This window comes from Trachemys scripta, chromosome 11 (genome assembly GCF_013100865.1).
Source record: "Trachemys scripta elegans isolate TJP31775 chromosome 11, CAS_Tse_1.0, whole genome shotgun sequence".
Lineage (NCBI taxonomy): Eukaryota > Metazoa > Chordata > Testudines > Emydidae > Trachemys > Trachemys scripta.
Genome location: NC_048308.1, coordinates 10684755 through 10699219, shown reverse-complemented (window position 1 = coordinate 10699219; position 14465 = coordinate 10684755). Strand labels below are relative to the sequence as shown.

General features: G+C 41.7%; 1 protein-coding gene across 7 annotated transcripts in view; it reads right to left on the bottom strand.

Moving 5' to 3' along the window:
• KALRN (kalirin RhoGEF kinase) overlaps positions 1-14465 on the bottom strand; it is a 739094-nt gene that overhangs the window by 313164 nt on the left and 411465 nt on the right. The gene's annotated exons all lie outside the window — the stretch shown is intronic.

The window sequence follows — 14465 nt, the reverse complement described above, 5'->3', positions numbered from 1 at the left end:
TCGGGGCTCCGGCCGCCCTCCCCCCCCACCCCCCGCCGCGCTGGGGGGGGGGGGGGGAAGCGGCCGGAGGCTTTTTTGCCTGGGGTGGCAAAAAAGCCAGAGCCGGCCCTGATTAGGTAGGTACATAACTGGTTGAAAAACCATAATCAAAGAGTACTTATCAATGGTTTGCTGTCAATCGGGGAGGATGTATTTAGTGGGGTCCTGCAGGGGTCTGTCCTGGGTCCAGAACTTTCCAACGTTTTCATTAATGACTTAGAAAATGGAGTGGAGAGTATACTTATAAAATTCACAGATCACACTAAATTGGAAGGGGTTGTTAGCACTTTGGAAGAAGGATTAGCATTTGAAAGGACCTTGATGAATTGGTCTGAAATCAACAAGAAGGAATTCAGTAAAGACAAGGTCAAAGTGCTACACGTAGGAAGGAAAAACAAAATGCACAGACATAAAATGGAAAATAACTGCTAAGCAACAGTATGGCTGAAAAGGATCTGGGAGTTACAGTGGACCACAAATTGAACATAAGTTGCAGATGCAGTTGCAAAAAAGGCTAATAGCATTCTAGAGGAGTGTCATTTGTAAAGCATTTTTACTATAGGCCTGTGACTAAGGCTATACCTCCTTGATTGATCGAATGAGGGAAGAATCTTAGCTTTTGTTTAAAAAGTAAAAAGTTTGAAAATGTGACCCATTTGTAAGCAATTCAAGGAGGTCTGTCTGAGTCTGCAGAAAGCCTGAAACCAGAGCTGGTCATGCATTTTCTGACAAAATGATTTTTCAACAGCAAATGCAGTTTCCGCAAAATCAAAGTTTTCTGTGGATGAAATCAATTCAACCTGAATCAAGTCAGTTTGACTTTAAAATGCATCTGCCTAAGGTGTGGCAGTGCTTCATGGCAGTTGTAGTTTGGGTGCTTCATGCCCCCATTTGCTCCTATGGGCCAGGCTCTGTCATATCTATCTGCTTTGATGGAGAAATAGACAGAGACAGACATTACAGATAAACACATGAATAGGGACTGATTCTCATTTACTTTAGAACCCCTTTATGCCATTCTGGGAGTGTAAAATGGGCTTAGTTTAAATGAGAATCTGGTCATAGACACAAACTGTGTTTGCAATAACTACTTTTTAGAAACACCTTTTTATACATATTGTACAGAAATAAAAACACAAAGGGCCTGATTCTCACTGGCTTATACAGTAAATCCATACTTGTGAAATGCTGCTCTTCTGATTTGACTGGGCTTTACACCCGCTTCGCACTCACGTAAGTTGAAGCACAAAGTGCAAGGTAGTGAAGAATCAGGCTCAAAGACTCTCTGCTTTCTGAGTATTGAAATGGTACAATATGTGGAGTACATACTTTACAGCCCTGGACAACTGGGGCATGAGGCCAATGCAGAGGCAGTAATGAGAGCATCATTTCCTAATGCAGGTATTGCATATACAGCGATGGGTAACTTTATGATAGCAGAAAGCCACAAAATCCACTAAAACCCTTTGGAAGGCCAGGGGTTGTAATGTGTGTGTATATGGGGGGAGGGGTAGAGATCAAGGTCCCAGCCCTTGGGGGACGGGAGACCCTTTGGGAGGGCGGAGGTTGGAGAGAAAGCCTGCCCCGCACTCACCCTACAGCAGTTGCTCCTGTCCTGTGTGGCTGGGCTTGGCTTACTGATCTCACCACAAAGTCATGTGACACATGCACCTGCACACAGGTGGGACACCTCCCCCACCCAGTGTCCCGCCCTTCCCCAGCCCTAGTGCTGCTGGATTGTCTGAGGAGATCTGAGGAGCCAGATGTGGTCTCCAGGCCATCAGTTGCTCATCGCTGGCATATAGAACATAAAGGATGAAATGCACAGCAAAGCATAGGAGACATGAAGGGCTCTGAGCCAGCACAGCATAGGGCACTGGGTATGGGAGATGGGACTATGACTGATCAGCCTGTGGCTATGCAGATTAAGTGGCTAGTGAAGTGAGTGAATGGAGATCATGCCACTGTTCCAGTCCAGACAGTGGTGTATTGATTGCAGTACCTGGCCCATCTGTGAGAAGCTGTTCCCCCGTCATAGCTGTGCAGTTCTGCACAGTGCTTTCTCAGAGCTGTGTGCAGTACATTTAGATGTAAATGTCACCTCAAAACTCTTTATACTGTGTCTTTATTCCATTTTATGGATCCGATTCTGCCCTTGTATTGTATATATGCACAAAACTCCCAATGGCCTCAGTGTCTCATTTTGCCCCCGATGTATGTACCACAGCAAGGACATTCAATTTACTATTGTTAAAATGACCTGGTGACCCAATTACCAATCTCTGCAAAGCACATACTTTAGCGACTAGGCTGCATTTCAGCTCTTGGATCACAGCTTTACAGAGCTCCCTGTACTGTGGTAACACTTTGTGTCCCATCGAACTGTGAACCTACGATAGCAGAAGTGGCACATGAATGCAGCCAATAGCTTCAGATGCATTAAATAATTTTGCCCCAGCACAGAATGAGAATTATTGTCAGAGATGTTCTGATATCTTTGGCATTTGCCAAACAAATGCCAGTAGAACAACTTGCCACACTGTGAAATGAGTCACTGATTATTACTTCCTATAGCACAGAGACAGCATGAGTTCACTTAATGCTGCCCTGCACTGCTTTGAGCTAAGAGAGCTAAGCTTGCACACTGGGTTCTTAGTTCTAAAAGGGTTTCAACTCAGCCTATTTTGTGTGGGCATAAATTAAATGTGCCTGGAAAAAAAACCCACCTTATGTTGTACAGTACCTATCTTCCCCTTTGTAATTTCTATGTAAATTGTAAGCTTTCTGGAACATGGGGCCTAGCACATTTTGAGCACTGCATAAACACAATTTAGATGTTCAATTATGGGCAGTTACATATGTAAATTATAGGTTACGTAGTGATAATGAAACATTGGCAAAAAAGGAGCCATCACTGAAAATCTAATCCTGTACATCCAACACATCTTTCAACTCCAAATAGAAACTGTTCATTTGCAGCCCTGAGCCTGACATGTTTAAGGTGAGGGTTGCAGTTTTAATTTCAGTCAGTTGTGATGAAGAATTAATCAATCAATCACAAAGATCCCTTTAGTGTGTGTGTGATGGGTGAGATTATTTCTGACTGTTTTCTGTTCAGTGGAGTCTGTATAATAAGTAGTGGGGGTTCAACCTCCCGTAGATGCTTGTGTGTGACTCCCAGTAGAGTCAGTGGGAGTTAAGCATACACACTGAGGGGAAAAAGCAATCCCTACGCTTTGAATGAAATGGACTAATAATGAGGAGGCATTGTGTGACTGTTTTTGAGGGTGTGTGGGCTGCCATTATAGTTGCTGAATACTAATATAGATAGCCATGTTAGAAAAACACCTGTGCAAATAATCAGTGACAATTCAGAAATACCTCCTGGTGTTAGTGCTCTTGCTTTTTGCAAATTATGCAATTTTCCCTCCATAATTATTGTCACTGCATTAAAAATGAAGGTCAAATTTTGCTTTCTTTACTTATGCAAAGCGTCCATTTTCTTCACTGGATAAGAGGGAGGGAGTAAAGAGAGTTCAATTTGAGTTGTTGTGTGTGGAAATGCTTTTTAATAGCCACTAATCCAAGATGACTAAATTTTGCAAACAACACAGCAACATAAAACAGTGGATTCTTGGGACTGGACTATGAAGGATCAGGGCCTCGCGGAGAAAAGATATGGAGGTTAATATTAACAACAGAATTACATGAATTTTAATCAACAAATGAATTAATATTTAGCTGTTAGGATTATAATCTCAGTTATAATTCCAAATACATCCATTGAAGACACTGGAGTTACTCCACATCTAAACAGCTGTAAACAAGATCAAAATCTGACCCATGACAACAGATTTTAAAAATCTGTTGCTAAATAGAATGTATTACAAATATTGAAGTGAAGCATATGTTACAGTCATGCAAAAGGCATGTAAATTAGGTAATGCAAATGTCAGTTTTCATGTCATGTACAATGAAAATCACTCTTGAACCAGGAAACTGCATATGAGAGGAACTGGTTGTAGGTGGTCAGGCCTAGTGGTCAGAGCAGGAGTCAGGCCCAGTGGTCGGAGTCCGAATACCAGAGCCCAAGGTCAAAGCAGAATCAGAGCCAGGGATCAGAGCGACAGGTCAGAACCGAAGTCAGAGTCCAGATGCCAGAGCCAAGAGTCAAGAGAGAGTCAGAGCCAGGAATTAGAAGCAGGGGTCAGAACCAGATTACCTGGAGTCTGGGAAGGCAGAAGCAGGGCTGGTTCCAAGGAAAGAGCAAGACTGGGATGGGCCTGGAAAAAGGCTGGGTGCAGGGCAGGGTCTAGGCTGGAGCAGTGGAGGAGCAAAGCAGGAGCAGGGTTTGGAGTGAGGCAAGCACAAGGAGACAAACAATCCATGGGCATATGTGTTGAACAGCCAGTGAGCTACTGATGCTGCTGGGCTTAAGAACTGGCCTGCTGACATGTTAGGCTGTCTGGAGACTGAGCAGCTGCAGGGCCTTACTCCTGACACTGCACTACTATACCTATTAAGGACCCAGCGTAGAGGATTCTCCACTCTGTTACAGCCAGTTTGTAGTGTTGTAACTCCTTTGAAATCAGCAATGCAACACTGGTGTAACAGAGAAGAGAATCAGGCCCCTGGTCTTTCCCCAGACATACACACAACATTCATTAATAATAAAAAACTGTCTTTTTTTTTATCCACTATCATCAATAAAACGCCAATGGGACAATACATTTAAAATGTAGACTATTTACAATATTGCCTTATGAACTATTCCTGGCTACTATTTTATGGTTCTGACAGAGACACCATTAGATCTCCAAAACAAAGGAATAAAATCTTGGGGTATTGGCTGTATTTGGCATCAGCATGACAAAAGCAAAAGATGAAAGCTCAAATCAAGTTCAAGGTAGGTGAGGTAATATCTTTTATTGGATCAACTTCTGCTGGTGAAAGACGAGCTGTTGAGCTACATAGAGCTCTTCTTCAGGTCTGGGTACCTTTCCCAGAAGAGCTTTGTGTAGCTCCAAAGTTTCTCTCTTTCAACAATAAAAGATATTACCTCACTCACCTTGTCTCTCTAATATCCTGGGACCAACACAGCAAATCAAGTTCAGTCTGTCAGAGGTGTTTTGTTTTGTTTCTTTTCCTGTACTGAACATTTTTACTATCAACATCCACAAGAAACGAGATCAACCAAACAGTACTAATCCAGCACCACAACAAATTAAACTCCGGAATCCAGGGGACTAATCTTCTTGAATCAATAGCTACAGTTTGATAATCAGCTGATCTGCCTGTGAGGATGGCACAAGGAGAATTGATTAAGTCAGTTGCAATTTTTTTGGACACATCAGCTTTCTGCTGGAAATGGAGTTTTGTTGAAACAGAAATGTTTCAGGGGAATGTGCAGTTTTTGACAAAATTTTCAACAGGAAATGTCTAAACACATCATTTAGCCTTTCTCATTTCAATATTGTCAAAATAATTTGTTTTGATAAGGTAAAATATAGTTTCAACGTTATCATTTTAATTCATTTCGGTTAGATTATTATATTCAAATATTAATTTAAATATTATATATATATATATATATGTGATATTTTAAATTATTTCAACATTATCAAATTGAAATGTTTCAGTGGTTCCAAATCAACATTTTTCAGTTTCCTTGTTTTTGCTGTGGGAAATTCTGGCTTTTCATTCTGATTCAGAATGAAACAAATTTCAAAGTGGCAGAATTTCCTGTGTAACTAAAGTTTATTTTTCTGACCAGCTCTAGAACTGACTGAGAACACATATCTCTTGGTTTTTTTGTTTTTAAATTAATGGAGATATCTCATCTCCTAGAACTGGAAGGGACTCTGAAAGGTCATTGAGTCCAGCCCCCTGCCTTCACTAGCAGGACCAAGTACTGATTTTGCCCCAGATCCGTAAGTTTCCCCCTCAAGGATTGAACTCACAACTGTGGGTTTAGCAGGCCAATACGCAAACCACTGAGCTATCCCTCCCCTGTATAGCTGTATATTCCTACCTGCCTATCATAGGAACAATGTTTTGAATTTATAGGCACATTAAAAATATATAGATCTTAAAGACAAAGAAATAAACCAACTTAAGTAAACCTCTTTGGCTGGCCCCTAGTGTTTGCTGAAAATTTATTGTGTTTGTCGATCTCATTGGCCCCTAGTTCAGGCAGTCTCATGAAAAGATTCAGCTGGTCATGAGATTTTGGGGAAAACAGAAGCACAGACAGAAAGAGACCACCTGTACGTAGGAGAAGGTGAACTAAATTGCAAATGGGGATTATGAGTTCTAGCCCCAGCTCTTCCACTAATTGCTGTTAATATTTCTCTGGACTTCATAATGCTTATTATGAGTCAAGATCTCAAACTGTTACCCTGGTGGGGGATAACGGTCATTCACCCAATTCATGGGTAAGATAATTCAGAGTTTGCACAAGATCACAAGAGCTGAGAATAAAATCCAGTTCCCTAATATAACTGAGCCAAGTCTCATCCACTTTGCCATGTGGCCTTTGAGAAGAAGCTTGGCAAATTAGGTGTTTTGGTAATACACACTAAGACCTAGAAAATTAGGTCGGCTTACCTACGTCACTCAGGGGTGCAAAAAATCCACACATCTCAGTCCCCAAGTAGACAGTGCTAGGCCAACAGAAGAATTCCTCCATTGACTTAGCCACCGCCTTGCAGGAAGGTGGATTAACTACACTGACAGGAGAACCCCTCCCATTGGCATACGTAGTGTCTACACTGAAACGCTACAGTAGCGCAGCTGCAGTGGCACAGCTGTGCCACTGTAACATTTCAAGTGTAGAAAAGCTCTAGCATAGTGCAGCTCTGTGTCATCCCTTTTTAGACCTTATACAGAGGTTTCTGCTCTGCTACTACTTCCATGGTATGAGAGCCGGTTCTTTAGATAAAGTGGTACAGGTTCATGCGTTTACATTCAGACCCCACAGACAATCCAGATCTGGGCATTGTTTCATTTGGTTATGCTGTCTGTAAGTAACAGAGCACAAGTTGCTTCCATGCAGGAAGAGAAACCAAAAACCTCAAGCCCAGAGTTCCAATGCTGTTTCACAAACATGTATGTAACCCTCCAGTAATGTATGTTTTTTCTCTCCCTATAAGGACTCTTTCAGATAAAAAATAACAGCATGCTTTCTCCCCTCACCAGTCGTTTATATATCTAAAGTGAAACAGATCTGTGCCGTGGATATGAAGGTTGTGAGTTAAGACCTTGTTGATTAGCCATGTGAGGTGATAAATATATAGACATGCAACTTTGCATAAGAATCCTGGAATAATTTCATGATATTTTGAACTTCTGTGGTTAGCAGTACTGAAAGTTTAGTTAGTTTTCTGCTAACTCCAAACAATTTTTTTACCTGCAATTGCTTTAGTTCTCTACTTTCCTTGCCAAAGCTCAATCTTTCACCCCACGTTGTGCCATAGTAAGCCAACTAAAAGAGGAGAATTCCAGCACGCCTGGTAAGATATTCCTATCAACTCTAGACATGCAGGTAGGTCAAAAACCAAACCACAAAGTTTTCAAAAATTACCCTGGGACAACACTCACTAAACACTCATTGTCAACATGGTTTCCTAAATTATGCCTGTTTTAAATCAGTACTCGACTTCATGCCAAACTTAACAATCCTGACATCCAACAGAGTTGGAATTTGTAAGACAAAACACTGGATTTTGATCTTCAAGGCCAAACAAGTAGCTGTTTGCAATTCAGCTTTGGCTTGACTGTCCCATAACCTCATTTAGTTTTGGTTGAACTAGTTCAAAAATATTTCAATAATAAAAGATCATAGGGGTACACTTTTACTTGCAGGTGTTCTAGTACTCACTATGTTTGGTAGTTCCCATGACAAACAGAACTTAATAATATTTTTAAATATATTAACACTTACAATATAACATCTTTTTAATCCCAAAGTGCTTTGGAAACTATATACATACAGCACTTCTGGAATGTAATCCACTCCAGAATGGATGACAGGCAGGTGGACAACCAATGTACTATACACTACAATGGAGGGAGGGGAAATTTTAGCCAGGAAGTCCAGAGCAAACTGCTACTCACATGAAGAATACCACATGATCTTTGATTCAAAACAGAACAGATGTGCCCTTGGTTTTCAAGGTCTCATCTGAATGCCCCCAAACAGTAAACTATGGAATTGAAATTATCTGCCCAAGAAGAATGAAGGGCAAAGTTGAATCTGTGGGGATTTGAATTTGTAGGTACAAAAAAGACTAGACACTTGAAAGCTGATGTTTAGACCTCAAGCCATCCCTTTCCAAATGATCTCATGGGAGTAAATAGAACAGTTGATACTTGTATAGGGGAGAAAGTGAGTAACTTTTCACCATCCATTTATAATCACTTCCTGTGAAGTACAGCAACTTTCCCTGTGTGGTGCCTGGGATGTGCTCCACCATAATAGTTGCAGTTAGAAGAGGGTCCAGTAGTTCACTTGGGGAAATAGGCTTTAAGGAATCCTAAGGTGTTCAGAATCTACAGTAATACAGACGATCTATGTACCGATATAGACGATGTTTTAACCCTGAATAAGAATGACTTGCCACATTTTGATTCAGATGCAAGCTCCGCAAACTCTAGGGGCCACACATCTCTGGCCCACCCCAGCTCACATGTTATATTTGATGAGGATGAAATAATGATCCTGCAAGTTCTGAAGCAACGGCATCCAGAATGTGTGCACTTGTTACACATTATACTTGAGGTATTTTACATTGTAATCTTAGAGCGTCTAAACCTAAAAGTCAATAATAGCTGAGAAACTGATACGAGGCCAAAGGGCAATGAAGCAGCTCAACAAAGCTAGAGCAATTTCTCAACAAAAGGACAAGTGGTGAGCACTGTATTATATTTAGGTACCGAATACCCAACTGTGCATTTACAAGAAACAGATGTCACAAAATCATAGAGTTTAAGGCCAGAGGGGACCTCTAGATCATCTAGTCTGATCTCCTGTATATCACAGGCCACCACCATCACCCAGCCACCCATACACTAAATTCAACAATTGCAATTGGGCCAAAGTATTACAGCCTTCGGGAGACTAAACAATTGTGTGCCACTGGTAGAGAATAGAAGGGACTGAGGTGTACCAATACCCAAGGACCCTGCAATGGCAGGGGACTGATTAAGTGAGATATACCCAGATAATTCTAGCAAGTGAGCAGCACCCCATACTGCAGAGGAAAGCAAAAAAAACCCTAAGGTTTACTGCTTTCTCAGGTGACCCTGAGCATTAAAGCATTTTGGGGGTGCGAGGGGGCCTAGTGGAGATATTGCAGCTATCCAGAATCCACCTGGCAATTCAGTTCAAGACAACATTCTGTTAACTTGGATTCAAAACCAAACCATGGCTCAGCCCTTTATAGACCTGAAGGTCTTTTCAAAAATGTACAGGGAGTGCCATCTACAGGCCAAAATACAGAGTGAGACAAATTCTCTCATTCTAGCAAAGTGGTGAGTAAATCTAAACCAGTGGTTCTCAACCAGGGGTCCATGAGCAGGTTTCAGGGGGCCGCCAAGCAGGTCTAGACTCACTGGGACCCATGGCAGAAAGCTGAAACCCCACTATATGGGGCTGAAGCCTGGGGCCCTGAGTGCCGCCACCTGGAGCTGAAGCCAAAGTCGAAGCAAAGTAGCTTCGCGGGGGGGCCCTCTGATGTGGGGCCCCAGGCAATTGTTCAGCTTGCTACCCCCTAATGCCGACCCTGACTTTTATAGGTAGAAAACCAGTTATTGTGGCACAGGTGGGCTGTGGAGTTTTTATAGTATGGGGGCGAGGGGGCTCAGAAAGAAAAAGGTTGAGAACCCCTGATCTAAATAACATGGGATCAGATTGCACACACCTGCAAAAGAGCCTACTCAGAAAACTTTCTCTTGAAAAATTAGCTTCAGATCATTCTGGGAGCTGGATCACAAAACCTGTATATCCCCTGAGACTGTGGAGATTTGGGGGGGAGATCTTAAATAGAGGTCATTTGCCTCCATACTGTCTGCCAGCCCTCTCCCCTAATTAACAATCAGCATGAATCCAGGCAAGCTGTTTCAACAGGGCTTCTGCCAGGAGCTGCCCATAGTACCCTATGTGAAGGAGGATTTCACAGCATGCAAAGGGCTCTGCACAGAAGTTAACAAGCCTGAGGCCGTTATTAACTTCTAAGCAGATTTCTTGGAGTGTTGGCAGGAGGGACAGTGCACTACGTTCTCCCTCTTCATATGTGGAGTGTAGGGAGTTTTTTGTAGGGGACAGTTCAAAGCCAACAGAGCTGCAGTAGTGGCTCATCTCGTCCTTCCACATAGACATGAACAGATCAAGGGGGCACGATCCAGTCCATAGTATTTTCTCATTCAGTTCTGGAAGAAAAATATTCAGTGCTATTCTATATTGAAGTGCCTGGTGAGGAAAGATAGGCTTGAGATTCTAAAATCGGACCTTATTTGTATTTACATCATGTGTAACATTTGGGGAATTGGCTGAACTGTGGTTATCATATGCACCCATAAAAGATACTCTAGGCCCTCAAAGAGGCTACAGTGCTTATTTGTCATTCCAGGAAGTACTGCCTCAACTGTATTTCCTCTGATGATATCTTGATAACAACTAATCGTTAGTGTCTGATTCTTTCATTTTATTGTTGGCTGGTGCTGTAAGTGCAGCTTTTCCAGGAATGACAAGCCATAGGCTAGTGTTATCTGGCTGAGAAATAGCCAAAGACCTCAGATTTGCCTGAGACACAAAAAAAGGCCTATAAAATGTACAAGAAAAGCCTGGGTTCTGGATGATGCAGAGGACCCACTCAGATTTTGTCCATCTCATTTTATAGGCCATCCTTACATTTCATGCAGAATAATTACAATAAGAAAAATCTCCAAATATTACAAGAGACGGTATCTTCACACAATGTACAGTCAACATGTGGAAATGGTGGCCATGGGATGTCATGAAGGCCAAAACTATAACTGGGTTAAAAAAAGAATTAGATAATTCATGGACGATAAGTCCAACAAATACTGTTAACCAAGATGGTCAGGGACACAACCCTATGCTCTGGTTGTCCCTAAATCTCCAACTGCCAGAAGCTGGGACTGGACAACAGGAGATGGATCACTTGAAATTGCCCTGTTCTGTTCATTGTCTCTGAAGCATGTGACACTGGCCACTGTCAGAAGACAGGATACAGGGCTAGATGGGCCATGGGTCTGACCCAGTATGGCCGTTCTTACATTCTTACGTGTCCATGATAAACACTGTCCAAACAGTACCTACATGAGAAGGGGTCCACAAATTAGCTTTGCCACACCCATAATGCATTATTCATTAAATCACTGGTGTTTTTCAAGAATATCCATGTACAGCAAACTTATTAATCAGATGTATGTACATAAGAAGACTCTCCACACTGCCAGGACAGTATGTTCCATGTCTTATTGTAGTGCGCTGGCAGATCTGTCAGGTTATAGGGTCTCTCTCTCTAGGGGTATGTCTACACTGCACAGTTCATCCATTGTACTTAGGCAGGTTTTAACCTTAACCCCCCCCCCCCTTGCTGTCTGCACAGCAAAACCTTTTACCCAGGTTAGGAAGTGCTTTAAGACCTGGCTAGCTTACCTAGCTGGGGGTTAGAACCCAGGTTACTCTAACTCACACTGGAACCCACCCACTTTGCAGTGAAGAAGCAGGCTAAATCACTCAAGTGCTGATACTTCTCCGGTGTCCTTTCACGATTCCGCACCTGCCCCCCACCCCCCAAAGGCCAGACAAGTTCTTCCATAACTGACAGGGAACGATTCCTAGAGCATCTCCGCACAAAGAACCTTGGGATATGCCTCCAGACACACATGGGTGAGTGCAGAATAAGTGAGGACAGTGTAACTCCGATAGGATTTAGAAGTGGGGATGCTCACATCTGGGGTAGACTAACCAGGGTGATCAGACCCAGGTGCCAATTACCCAGGTAAACTGTGCAGTGCAGACATTGTCTACATTGCAATCCCAGAAACACAAATATTCTTTACATGCAGTTTAGCAGCATTCAAAAGCATGAACTACCTACCACTGAAAACATCAAGGAAACTCATAGAGAAACTCCAGTCTTATTCTTACAACCAAAAATTCCTCCTATCTGTATGGGCCAGAGGCAAACACATCAGCACCAATAGGAAACAGATGTTGGATAGTAAATGTTTATCCATAAGGCAGAATGAATGCCTGGGAATCACTAAAACGAAATATCACTGTATGCGTCTTCAGTCTCTTAGGCCAGGTATGCACAGACTGCACTTTTTAACCCCGAGTTACCTGATTGCCAATTAACTCAATCTCGGCAAAGGGATAGTGTGGACATTCCTCAATCCTTCATCCCAAGATACAAACATTTTTGCTTTAACCTAGGGCTCAGCCAGGAACGAATCATATGGGATCATCCACACTAGCCTTTACAAAGCGGTTAATCACCTTGAGTTAACTGGTAATTAATTCACTTGAGGGGAAAAAATCACTCTAATGGAGACAAACTCTAAAGGGTTAAGCTCCAAATCCAAAGGGAAGGGGGGGATAAAAGAATAAATCATGAATACAGTGAAAAGAAGGAAGATTTATTCCCAAACCACAAAATCTACCTCATGAGACATTTCTTCAGAAGAATCCCAGGTGTGATAAATTTATAGCCTTTCCTCTTTACTCCTGCTATTACTCTTTCCAAAGCAGAGAGTATTTTGTTTTCAAGTCTTTGACCTTGGATAAAGCGTGGGATTCCTTTCATTTTCCCCCTCAACATACATCCCCATGCCCCATTTGCCAACACTGCATTCCAATGTCATAGTTCAGACAGACCTCATAAATTAGTAACAATATTCTCATGTAAATCTACCAGAGGAAGGGCCCAGATCCTATTCCCATTGAAGTTAATAGGAATTTTGCCAGGCCAACCATTTCTAAGTGGGAGGCAACATGGCTTAGTAACTAAAGCACAAGACTCAAAGTCATTAGTGTTCAGAGTCTGCCAGGCTGAGCAACCAGTTACCACTGAGATGAGCTACCAATTGACAATGTAAGACAATGTAACTGTAGGCTGCAAATGCAAAGGCTTCATCTCATGAGAAAAGGAGGTACCGTTGTAGTCCTTCACTGTACAGTTCTGGTGTGACCACTTCTGGAATACTGCATTCGTATCTGAGCATCTGATTACCAGAAAGATATTGACAAACTGGAGAGAGCTTAGGAAAAGACAATAATAAAAGATTAGGGGGCTGAAAGGACTGACTAATAAAAAAGCCTAGTGGAGTTAAATTTGTACAATGTGGCTAAGAGACAATTAAAAGGAGACATGATAACAGCTACAAATATATGAAGTCTGTAAATGCCAAGGAAGGAGATGAATTAATTATGACAGTAAAAGGGGCATAAACAAGAGAAATGGAAAGAAATTAAGAAAGGGAAATCATAAACTGAATGTCAAGAAGAACTTCCAGACAGTGACCTCCACCAGGCTGAGAAACAGTCTCCATATGGATATGTGTAATCCATATTGCTTGGAACATCTAAAATTGAACCAGGAAAACACCTGAAAAAGACGGCCAAGGGTTGCACTAGATGATCTAGTAAGTCTTTTCCATCTCATACTTCTATGATAGATCAGGGACCATCTGAGGGGCAATAAGTCTTGTGCCCATCATGTAAGCAAAGTATCTGATCTCTGTAAAACCTAATTTACAGAGAGCCCCTTTCCATCTACAATGCCCTAAAACTGGAGCACCTGACTCAAGACCATCAGCAACCAAGGCTGAGATAAGCTTTATTTACAAAAGTCTGCATTACTCTGTTTATGAGGAACTTAGAGCAAAACGTGATTAGTGATAAAAAGTTTGCATTCTGGTGTATATTTTAAGAGTTTTTAATAAAGGGAAGACATACAGCATCATCCCAATAGATCAGTGTAGTTTATCTAAGAAAAAGCTAAGAATTGACTGGATCATAATCTACAAGTACTATATGGGGAAGAGATTTCTAATATACATCTCTTTAGCCTAGCAGAAAAAAGGGATACTAAGATCCAATGGCTGGAAGGTGAGGTGACATAAATTCAGACTAGGCATAGGGTAAATTTTTTTTAACAGTGATAGTAATTAATCATTAGAAGAACTTACCTAGAAATATGGTAAAGTCTTTGAAATAAGACTCGATGTCTTTCCAAAATATATACTATACTTCGAACAGAAGTTACAGGCTTGATGCAGAAATTACAGGATGTTCTATGGCCTGTGTTATGCAGAAGGTCAGACTAGATGAGCATAATGGTCTCTTCTGGCCTTAAAATCTATTTATTTACTCACAATAAGTGGGATAATATTTC